We start from the raw sequence: 11,470 nt of genomic DNA, 5'->3' as shown, positions 1-11,470 counted from the left end.
GCCCTCATGCCCGTTTATACAAACATTCCCCACAAAATTACTTAGGCTAGAATAAATCACTTTGAAAATAAGTGAATATTTTACTCACAAAGTTTCCAGATCTCTGTTGACAGTAAAATTAAGATGAAAAAAGCCTCCAAATAACTTAAAAAGAAAAGAACTTGGTTTCCTTACAAAAAAGGATGATGCAATCTTTGGGTTAGTAAAGTTGCAAGCTGTAAAATCTTCTTTTACAGAGATTCCTTTCACTTGCAGGGAGCCATGGCCACATGGCTTCTTGTTTATTATTATAATTTATTTATTTTTTAACTCTGCCTTTTCCCCTGACTGGACTCAAGATGCCTTACATAGGAAGCACAAAGAAAGGAGAGACTGAGAAGAGGAAGCAGAGGCTGCTAAGAGCCTGCTAAACCATATACACTCTGGTAACTTGAGCTCAGGACTCAGGTTAACTCTTTCATGCATGTGAATCAGTAACTGTATATCACAACAGTCTGAATCAGGAGCTGTGCTTAGCATTGACTATGGTTTAGTTAGTGGAACATGCTTGAAGTTGGTTTGTTTCACTAAACCCTAGGTAACACTAACCACGGTTTGTCCAGGTTCAATAATTATAATTGCAAATGGAAGCGAAAGCTTCCAATCTCCTCCTTACTGATGTAGCAGAGGAGAGGTGTGGTGAAGCCAAATGTAAGGCCTGGGTCTCTCCCACACACACACACAAGACAATTCTGGCAGTTAATTAATTAAGATTTATTGGTTCAACAAAAAGCCCCAGTTGGAGCTCTGCTAATTCAGTCTTTCTTCCACCGATGCCACGGTTGCCTGGACTGAGCTCCGCTCCCTTCTCCCCCAACAGGAAAACCCTCACCTCCTCTTCCTGTAATTTTCACGCTTCTCGGCTAATCTCCTGAGTCTACACGATCAGGGTGATTGCACTCTCTCTATTTCTGTGTCTGGGTCACTATCTGAGCCTTGCAGCTGAATTCCTGCTCTCTGTGTCTCTCCGTCTCTCTCTGTGTGTACAAAGGTTGAATTCCTGTGGCTAACTGCTTCTCCCCACCTCTTCCTCTGTGCCTGTTCTTTCGCTGCTTGTCAGAAAGTCCAGTTCTCTGACACCAAAGAGTAAAAAATGGCCTTAAGTTTCAGTACTGGAGATATATTCAGAACCCACTAGCAACAAGTCTGTTATTAGAAAGCAAATAATGTAGCAATGAAAATGGGTTAAAGGAGATGCCTTTCTCCAGCATCTGTTCCTTCTCTTAATATATAAGAACTATTTAACCGTACACAGAACACAAAAATACATGAAAGTCTGTATACCCATTAAGTTTGCATCTACAGTAATTTATGACAGTACTGTGCTGCATAGAATTTGCTTATTTAAAATATTTATATACCTTGTCTACTAACCGAAGTTCTCAAAGTAGCTTACAAAATGCTTGAAATGCAATGGAACAGACAGTCAGGGTGCTAAGAGCTCTGGAGTCAAAGCTCCAGGTATGTGTGTGAACAAGAGAGAAGATTTAGAACATTATATGGAATAGAAGTAAAAATATAAAAAGAGTACGAATAGAAGAGGCAGTGTCATGGGACCTAGTATGCAAACTATAAAAGAGTGTTCATCTAATCATTCATCATATGTTAACGACCAGGAATTGAACACTGGGTTAATGAAAGGTAACAATTTGTTGGGGGGAGGGGTCAGACCAACCACGTTAATGAAGTTTTTGTTTCGCCATATTTTTCAGAAAATAAGTTTTCCATACTGTTTGGGGGAAGAATATTGCTTGGGTTTTATTGAATTTATTTTTCATGTTTCTCTGCCTCCAAAATCTTTTTCTCAAGTCATTTAGGAAAGGAGTTACTGTCTCCTTTTCCTCTGTTTAAGTAGCAGATTTATAATACAAAATGTCTCTGAAACAGGTCTGAGATTTGCAGAGGATTACTTTCCTGCTCAGATAATTATTGACCTTTAATCAATAGGCCTTCTTCACATTATAATTACACCTGAAAAATCTGTTCATAGCTGCCATTGAAGAAGAGATTAACTGCAGTCACCTTGAGCTCTGACACAAAAGCACACCTTGATTTAGAGGGGCCAAAAGGTGAAAGCAGATACAGAGTAAGCATATAACACAGCAACCCAAAACCCTAATCTGCATGCTGTACAGGGTTTAGATGCAACAGAAGTGACCTTTTTTGTCTGGCTCTGTTCAGCTACATTGGTCAGTGGGCTCTGTGAAAGTCATTGCTAGGCCCACTGAAAGTAGCCAGCAGAAATATCCAAAACAGTCATCTCGGGTGGGAAGGGGCAGAGTTAAACTGGATCCTAAAGCTGGCCCAGCTAATGGCAGTGGTCCCAATCTGGGCCTCTGTTCTGCACCAGCCTGGAGCAGGCATGGCAAAAGGCGGGGTGTCTGTCATAGATGCTTTAGTTGAGATTCCAGTGCTGCTGGGGGTTGAACTAGATGGCCCTCAGGGTCTCTTCCAACTCTACCATTCTATGATTTTATGAAAACCCTACCTCTCTCTCTCTCACTCACTCACACACACACACACACTCCGCCTTGGCTGACACAAAATGTGAAACTCCTGATGCAGAGATACCTTCCACATTCCCTACAGATCTGCCACTGGGCAGATGGGAGTTAGGATTGTTCCCTAAAGAGTGGTGATCAGAGCTGATTACTCAAGCTGTAACCAGTCCTTGAATGGCCACAAATAAAACACTGTAAAATAAACCAAGAGTATATGCACTCATTTTTCTCTCTATTCCAGATTTACACCATTTACAAAATTAGATGGAACATTCTGGGCTCTACCATTTCAAACTACAGGTGGGAGATCATAACACTGATTATTTTGCAATGCAAAACCAAAAAACACCTCCCTGTATGTAGACACTAGCCCTCTCCCTGATAGTTTACTACTTTCAGGTTTAATATGGCTGGGCAATCAAAAATATGGCACACACCCCACTTGCAATTCAAAGTGTTACAATCCACAATCATGCGATCACTTAAATTTGCATACAGGTAGATGAACTGTATTTTATCCAACGAGAATTTACAATGAAAATCTGTCATTCTATGCACTGGTACCTTGACTAGTAAGGATAACCCACATGCAAAAAGCTTTCTGTGCAGGATATCCTTCCTTGCTGGATTGGATCCCACACAAAGGGAATGGGGTAAAAAGAAGCAAACCTATAGCCATGGTTGTGTATTCATGAATCCATGTTGGTTTAGACCAATATGCCTTACAATGTGCTTGTGTATCCCCCCCCCCCCACTGTGTCATGCCGAACTAGGTCAAGGTAGTGTATATTATTACTGAGCTAACTTCAAAAGACCTTATAATACAACCCTCTCCCGATGGTATTGTGTATTCAAAATTAAATCAAAATTATCTTGCCCTGCTGCATTTGGGATCTTCCTGCTCATTCTACAGGGTGGGAATCCCGAACATTAGCCCTAAAGTCCTGTCCTGACAGCACTCCCTATGAGACTGTAACTTCAATTTGCCTCCCACAGAATTTCAGTTTATATGTTTCACCTTTGTCCTAGTTTCTTTCACTCTGTAGTGGGGATGGAACAGAGATTCAATTTCAGTTCACATTTAAAGGCCAATCTACCAATCTGCACTTTCCAAAACGCAACTGTTCTTTGAAAGTCACACTTCTCTGAATTTTGCAATACAATTCTCCAGTGGGGCAATGTATGCAAAAAAGCATGCACTAGGGTAAAGTGTGCCTAAAAATGCACACATTAGTAAAAACAACATACTAAATATATTCTATTAAGGGATACTGTTTTACAAGTATGTCTATATTAAGCTAAAATGCATGCAAAACTGTCTATATTAGGAAAGGTCCACACTAAAATGCTGATGAATTTCCAGCAAGTTTGTGCATCACTATCCTGTACTTACTTTGTTTACCCCATAGGTCTCCTGAAATGCCTTTTTGACAAATCTTAAAACCAATTCATCACTGGAAGGGGGAGGGAAACCGAAGCAGTTGTTTGCCTCACCTTTTGAAAGCATTGCCCTAGTTGAAAATGAATGGAATAGAAGAAAGTACTGCCAAAACAAAAGACTGTTGACATTTTAGAAAGGGATAGTTACACAGTTGTTCAAAAAATATAGCTTCAATTTGACCATAACAAAAAGAAGACCAAAAAAGCCCCATTATACTAAATCTTTCCCCATCTGGAAAGAACTCCACATTGTGAAACCATCAAAAAAAAAAAATCCATCATACACATATCGACAAAACGTGGAGTAATATAAAACTAACAGAGGAACAAGAAACATAAGTGAACTATTGGGAAAGTGTTACATACCAAAGGGTCAGAAGAAATCTTCAGGACATTTTGTGAAACATTTCTATTATCTTCCAAAGTCAGTAGCACACAGGAAACCATCAATAAATGTCCAGAGGTGTTTTATAGGGCAGCTGTCCTCAGCCCATTTCAATTTAAACCAACTCACGAAAATAAAGTCAGTTTGGGTATACGGCCACCTAGGAAAGGAGTTGCAAAAGTTTTCTCTCCTAAAGGAAAGAGTGTGGTAGAGCCCCATTGGATGAGACTTTCAAAGCAGCTACACATTCATACAGCATTACAAAGCACATGTCTTGGCCTCAGCAAATGCGGCCTTTGGGAGGAGGTTCCTTCACAGGGTTCGGAAACCATAGGACGTGCAGTACCCCTCTCTAGTGTGCAATATTTTTTCCATATCCTGAAGGATCTTTTTTTAAAAAAAAATACACCTTACTCTACTAGAGAAAGCAGGAATATTCTAGCAGGGTCATGTCCTGTTTCAGAGAGTCTCAAGACATTGAAGCCACCTCTGTTTCTGTGCATATCAGCTCATGAACTACAGGCTCCATGGAAAGTGTGGGAGCGGTGCATGCAAAATGCTATGGAAAGAGTTAATATAGTATATAATTTGATGATGTCAGTAGGCAGTAGGCAGTTTTTCAGTTAGGTCTGCTATCCAATGCAGACTATTAGTTAGTGAGTCTTACTGTGAGAGCAGCAGGAGTCTGTTTTATGCTGCTATGTGCCTCAGAAGAAGTCTGTAAAGTCTCATAAGTCTGTCAGTCTCATATATATATATATATACACACACATGTAAATGTTTTAGTATTCAAAGTACAATAACGTGTTATGTTTAAACTCTAAACGGAGATTCTTGTGCAGCCTTTTCAAGGACAGAAAAGGAGAACTATGTTTTTTAAAGGGTCAAATGACCTGGGGCAGCTTTTGCACATATAAATACCACAGAAAGGACGTAGTTAGGGCTTCCTGGGACTGCCTTGTACCTTTCATTACCAATTTTCTTACCTTTTGGGTGTGGGGCCTGTTACCAGGATGTTTTCCAGAGTTTAGCCATGCTGGCTGCCCAGCAGAGTGTTTCCTTTCCATTTCAGGAGGAGTCCCTCCTTGTTCCAGTATGGCCTGTGAATTGTGGAGACCTTCCCCTGCAGAGCGGAGTCAAGTTTCAAGAAGCCCTGTCCCCTTATTCCCCTCCTTCAGATACCCTCTGTAACTCTTACCAGAACAGGGCATTTATGGTAAATTCCTGTTTTCTGTCCCACAAGAAAAACAAGTCACTGGAGGGAAAAATCAAACTGTCATAAAAGCTTGGATGCAAGCAGTGCCAGGAGCTTGCTGCCTATTATCTAAGCACAGAGAGCCTGGGAGCTTAGGAGAAGCCCCAACCCATAGTAATATATTTGCTGGGGACCCTGCCTGTCACCCAAGAAGAGGTACGTCCCAGGAGAAAAAAAAGGGTGCCCCACCCTGGAGCAACTGAAGGAAGAGAGAAGTGGCTACCGGCTAATTCTGGTTGCCATAGGAACTAGAGAATGCTGAGAGGCCAAATAGAATCCAGGTGTGGTGAGAAATAAGCAGCTGGCAGGTTTTTTCTCTTGTTGCCAGAGAGCCTTCTAAGCTTACATGACAGGAGAAAGGGGAGCTACCATGGGACGGTCAAGTAGGGCTATCTTCACATAGGCCCCAGCCAATGCCCCCTCATCATGGCCCCAGAACCCATGTCCTTAGGCTTAGAGACCCCAAGCAGTAGCAGGTCCAAGGAGGTGATGGATTCGTTCCCCATCCCACCCCCAGTAGGCCTGCCAGCACCAGATTCTTCACTGAGACTCCTAAACCCTGAAGGTGTAACTTTGACTACCAGCGTCTCAAAGAATCAAGAAAGTCTTGTGGAGCATCCACTGACCAGGTCCCTGTAACCCCCAATAACCACCATGGGACGGGGGGAAATTCAGGTAAGCGTGCATTTAAAGCCAAATCTACTCAAATTAGCACTTTCTGGAACAATGTGTGGACACAGTTATCCTTTGATATTTCCACTTTTGTGATAGAGTTATCCAATGTTTGCAAAAAAAGCGTGTATAAAAACAAAGGTATTAGTTAAAATCTCATACAAAAACGCATTGTGGTTGGGAAAAGTTCTTTGCAAAAATGTGTACATTAGTCAAAACTGCATATAAAAATGTGTATGAAGAGAAATTCACACTAAAATGCTGATGAGGAGTCAACATCAGCACCAAAGGATACTGACTCTTAAGTGACAGGGTAACATTTAATTGGCCATCATGGGACACAGCAAGCCTAGGATGTACTCTGTGGCCCATACCTCTTTCTCGGAGATATAGCTTGGACTTCTTTTTATGAACACAGGTAAAGGGTGGGGTTATACAATGACTGTGCCTCATCCTGAACACACGATAAACCCTGCATCAGCACTAGTAATAGCAAGCTATGGGCCCTGGCATATGCTGACCACTGGCACCAGGCTTAGCAACAGGCTACCTGGACGCAGGTGGCGCTGTGGGTTAAAGCCTCAGCGCCTAGGGCTTGCCGATCGAAAGGTCGGCGGTTCGAATCCCTGCGGCGGGGTGCGCTCCCGCTGCTCGGTCCCAGCGCCTGCCAACCTAGCAGTTCGAAAGCACCTCCGGGTGCAAGTAGATAAATAGATACCGCTTACCAGCGGGAAGGTAAACGGCGTTTCCGTGTGCGGCTCTGGCTCTGGCCAGAGCAGCGATGTCACGCTGGCCACGTGACCCGGAAGTGTCTCCGGACAGCGCTGGCCCCTGGCCTCTTAAGTGAGATGGGCGCACAACCCCAGAGTCTGTCAAGACTGGCCCGTACGGGCAGGGGTACCTTTACCTTTACCTTACCTATAGCCACTAAGAAAGTGGGGAGGGGCAACAAACACCCCAGGTCACTCATCCCTGCTTCTATACATAAACCATCTTACCAGTTTCAGGGGGAAATACCAGGTTATCTTTCTCCATCCAGATAGATATTCCTTTTTAGTCTGGAGAGGAACTTGTAAGCAGCATTGTTTCTCTTTTGCTGTTCTTAGCATTTCACTCCCTTTTTTTTATAGAACAGCATTCTTTTAAACATTGGTTTGCAGGACAAATCTTTAATTAAAAGCTTGGAATAAAAGTGTGTACTTCCAAAGGTTGAGAAAATGCCCAATCTTATAGACTGGCCCTTTTATTGCCTTTGAACACTTTTAGCTTTGAATCTTTGCAAATCATTCTAAAGTGTAAAATTGGGTTGCAATTATGAATATTGCTGCCACCGCTGCTGCTGCTTGCTGCTGCTGCTGCTGTTTTGCTATGCAACTTGGATGGGATCACTTGTTTCTTTGATACTTAAGAAGCTACAGTACGCAGAGTCAACACTTTCATCTCAGAAGAAAGGAAGCAGGTTCAATAGGCAACCAAAATAGCAGCAGCAGCAACTTAGTATAAAAGCTGGAAAGAAGGAAATGAGTAAACAAATCTGGCAAAACCCAATCACATTAACAAAAGCTACATACAGCAAAGAAAGTGAGGTCCCGATTTCTAATCCTCTCCCTGCATAGCTATGTCTCCTTATTGTTCTACATACCCTGTATGTTGTATTCCAATCATTTGTATTTTCCTGAAGTGCTGATAAAGAAGAACAGGGACATTTAGAGCGAAAAGTCATATCCCTTTATCTTTATCCGAAATAAGAATGTGGTTGAGAACAAAGCAATCTCTCCACTGTGCTTTCAGGCTTCAAACTTCTTGTCTTTCTTTAGCAGCTCTTTCCTAAGCTTTTTGTACAATACACTTGAAAGGCTTACCTTTCAAAGGATTGCCCCCGTAATATCCAGAGTACAGACCAGGGAGGTTTTGCAACAAGTCACAGCATCTGAGATCAAGCACTAGCATTTTCACCACCAATGTTGAATATGGCTTCCAAGTCACATGGGACGTACCTTCCTAGATCTTACCAGTCAGCATAACAAAATTCAGCAGTCTGGGCCCATCACGCAAACTGTTAATGGTAACCCAACAAGAATCTTTGTGATTGCACGCTCCATTTTTCACTTGGGCAAATGAGGCAGCACCTGAAATTCTAAAGTAATGGCTCACCCCACGGCTTAGTTTTAACAGAGATGATTTTCAAAGCCTTTTCTGCTGAAAGGTTACTGCCATGTATTTTATCCTTCCAGGTAGCATTTATCTGGCAAAAGAGGAACAATATTGCTGTCACTTAGAAGTTGTTATCTAGACCACTATTGGCAAATAATAGTGACAGGAAGGTAACAGGAACACTCTATTTCCTTTCTTCTAACCTGTGTCAAGGCCAGTAATACTGGTATCTGCATGAATAGACACAAACTCAAATGACCATGAGTCCAGAGTTATAGCTTGACTTTCAATATATTACTCAATATTCATTGGAAACAAAGAGAGACAATCTGTCCTAAAAGCCAGATTGAGTGAGTGATGAGAAAACAAAAAGAACCTCTAAGTTTACCTTTTTCTACTGCAACTTTCCCCAGCCTGGTGCCTATGCATGGGAGAAAAATCTGATTCAGTTCACAATTAAAGGTGAATTTACCTACCGTATTTTTTGCCCTATAGGACGCACTTTTTCCCCTCCAAAAATGAAGGGGAAATGTGTGTGCATCCTATGGGGCGAATGCAGGCTTTCGCTGAAGCCTGGAGAGTGCGCACCAACCCCTCTCGCTCTCCAGGCTTCAGGAAGCTATCCGCAAGTCTTGCAAGCCCGGCAGGAGGTCCCGCGGGCTCGCAAGGCTTGCAGGCAGCAGCCTGCAGCCCACAAGCTCGGGGGACAGCGGGGAGGCGCAGCGCCGCCACCCCGCTATTCCTCGACCTGGTCTGGAGGCTGGCGGGGGGGAGAGAAGCAAGCTTGCTTCCCCCCCCCCCCGCCAGTCCCACAAGCTCGTGGGATAGCGGGGAGGCAGAGCGCCGCCACCCCACTATTCCCCGACCTGATCTGGAGGCTGGCGGGGGGGGGGGAGAAGCAAGCTTGCTTCTCCCCCCGCCAGCCCCACAAACTCGGGGGTCAGCGGGGCAAGCCGCTGCCCCACAGAGGCTAGAGAGGCTGTCCCTGAAGGCAGAAGAGGGAGATGGAGTGCTCGGTCTCCCTCTTCTAGCTTGGGGATGGCTGCGCAAACCTGGGGGGGGGGGAATAAAATTTTTTCCCTTGATTTCCCCCCAAAAAAACTAGGTGCGTCCTATGGGCCAGTGCATCCCATAGGGCGAAAAATACGGTAATTCACACGTTCTGAAACAATACACAAACGGAAGCGCAGCCATCTTTTCAAACTGGCAGTTCTCCAGAGTTTGAAACACAGTTCTCAAGCCAAAAATGCATGTACAACAAATGCATATACTAGGGTGAAGTCTGCATGAACATGCATATATTAGTGAAAATAACACACACAAATACATTTTATTAGGGAAATTGCTTTACAAAAATATGAGGCAAAATTGCATGCAAACTGAATTTACACTAAAATGCTGGTGAATTTTAAGGAGGACTTAATAAAATACAAAGTAATGTGTAATGATGGATGACATTGGAGGCCCTGCCAGGCCTCTGAACACAACTTCCAGTAGAAACCGGAAGTCACATCAGAGGTCTCGCGACGCCTCAGACATAACCTCTGAGACCCTGTGAGACCAAGGAAGCACTGCCGTGCCACTGACACAACATGACGTCATGATGCCACGACGCCACATTATGTCACAGGCACCATTGGGCACCCATAACCTGGGACCCAAGTCAGTGCCTCTGTCTAGCCCTATATACAAAAAGAAATGCACATCTCAAAGTACTTTCTTTTTTTTTAAAAAAAAAAATATTTCTAAACTTATTTTATCCAAAAATGGGCATATTGGTACATTTTTAGCCAATAATTGCACTCCAAAATTTAGAGATGTACAAAATCTGAATAACTATGCTCCGGAATCTGCACATCAGTCTAGAGAATGCAAATTGGGTTGGTTTGAGTTGGAATTTACAAAGATTGAATTCTACAAGTACCTCTGCTTCACTCTCAATACAATGACTGCTCTGTGTTCTGCTTCTACCATCGAAGGCAGAATGCCTCTGAATACCTGTAGCTGGGAATCATGAATGGGGAGAGTGCCACTGCGTTCAGGTCGTGCCTGCAGGTTCCCCTTAGGCATCTGTCTGGTCACTGTGAGAACAGAATGCTAGACTACGTTGGCTTTTGGCATGATCTAGCAGGACTCTTCTTTCATTCCCTATAATTTAATCTGTTCACCACTGGCTCCGTGGCAATAGCAAAACATATTCATTAGAATTCTGAACATTGCCAAGGTCAATTTCCCCAATAGGTACTTCCAACAAAATGCTTGCTTCTTTCCCTCTAATAAGAAGGCAGGCAACTGGCTTCCAGGCACATCGAGGCAGGCCCCCCTGGCTGCTGTTCATTTTCTGTAATCATACATTGCTTCAGGTGCCACTTATTTCCATTCTCTGTGTTTCTGTTTATTTGAGCTCATCGTACTTGCTTAGCACAAGCCTGTCTGACATTGATCAATCATTCAGATCTTTTTCAGATTGACAATCTAATGTATGTTTATCATTAAATTACCATTCTATTCAGGGGGTTTCTATTTGTGTGTTTTTCTTCTTTCTTTTCTTTCTTTAATAAATTTGCAATTTTTATTTAAAATATGTATGTTTCTGTTTTGTAATAAACTCCATATTCTTCTGTTCTAAACTTTGGTCTGCCATCTTGTGGCTTATTCCCCCTTCCTTGCAGAATTTGCTCCGTGGCGCACCATGACTCCTAGCTAAAGACAAAACATGTTCTTCCAGTACATGCGTATTTCTCAACATATGTGGACAAAGATACACAGTAGGAACATAAAACAAGATTAAACACCTTCACCACAGCACCAGTTTCTTGAGCTGATTGTCCCTCCATCCTACATAGCAGCACTGAACAAAACAAGTGTGAGATGCAATCATAGATCTCAGTGTCTTGCCTATTTTAACTATGAATTCATTTCCTTCCACACAATGAAACTCTAGACATTTTAATTAACATCCACTGAGTTCTGCTTTCAGCCCAATCTATTCCCACTTTCTCTCCCACTACTTCATTAATTCCG

The 11,470-nt window shown here is 42.8% G+C and overlaps 1 long non-coding RNA gene across 1 annotated transcript; it reads right to left on the bottom strand.

The window, feature by feature from the left end:
* Positions 1–729: 729 nt before the first annotated feature.
* Positions 730–5,812, bottom strand: LOC307216013. The gene is made up of 2 exons (XR_013838881.1): positions 5,352–5,812; positions 730–1,112 (listed from the first exon to the last, which is right to left on the bottom strand). It is a non-coding gene; the product is annotated as an uncharacterized lncRNA (long non-coding RNA).
* Positions 5,813–11,470: the final 5,658 nt, after the last annotated feature.

This window comes from Podarcis cretensis, assembly GCF_951804945.1.
Source record: "Podarcis cretensis genome assembly, chromosome: 5".
Classification (NCBI taxonomy): Eukaryota; Metazoa; Chordata; class Lepidosauria; order Squamata; family Lacertidae; genus Podarcis; species Podarcis cretensis.
Note: the sequence above shows the minus strand (reverse complement) of the source record. Positions and strands in the feature narration are given on the sequence as shown.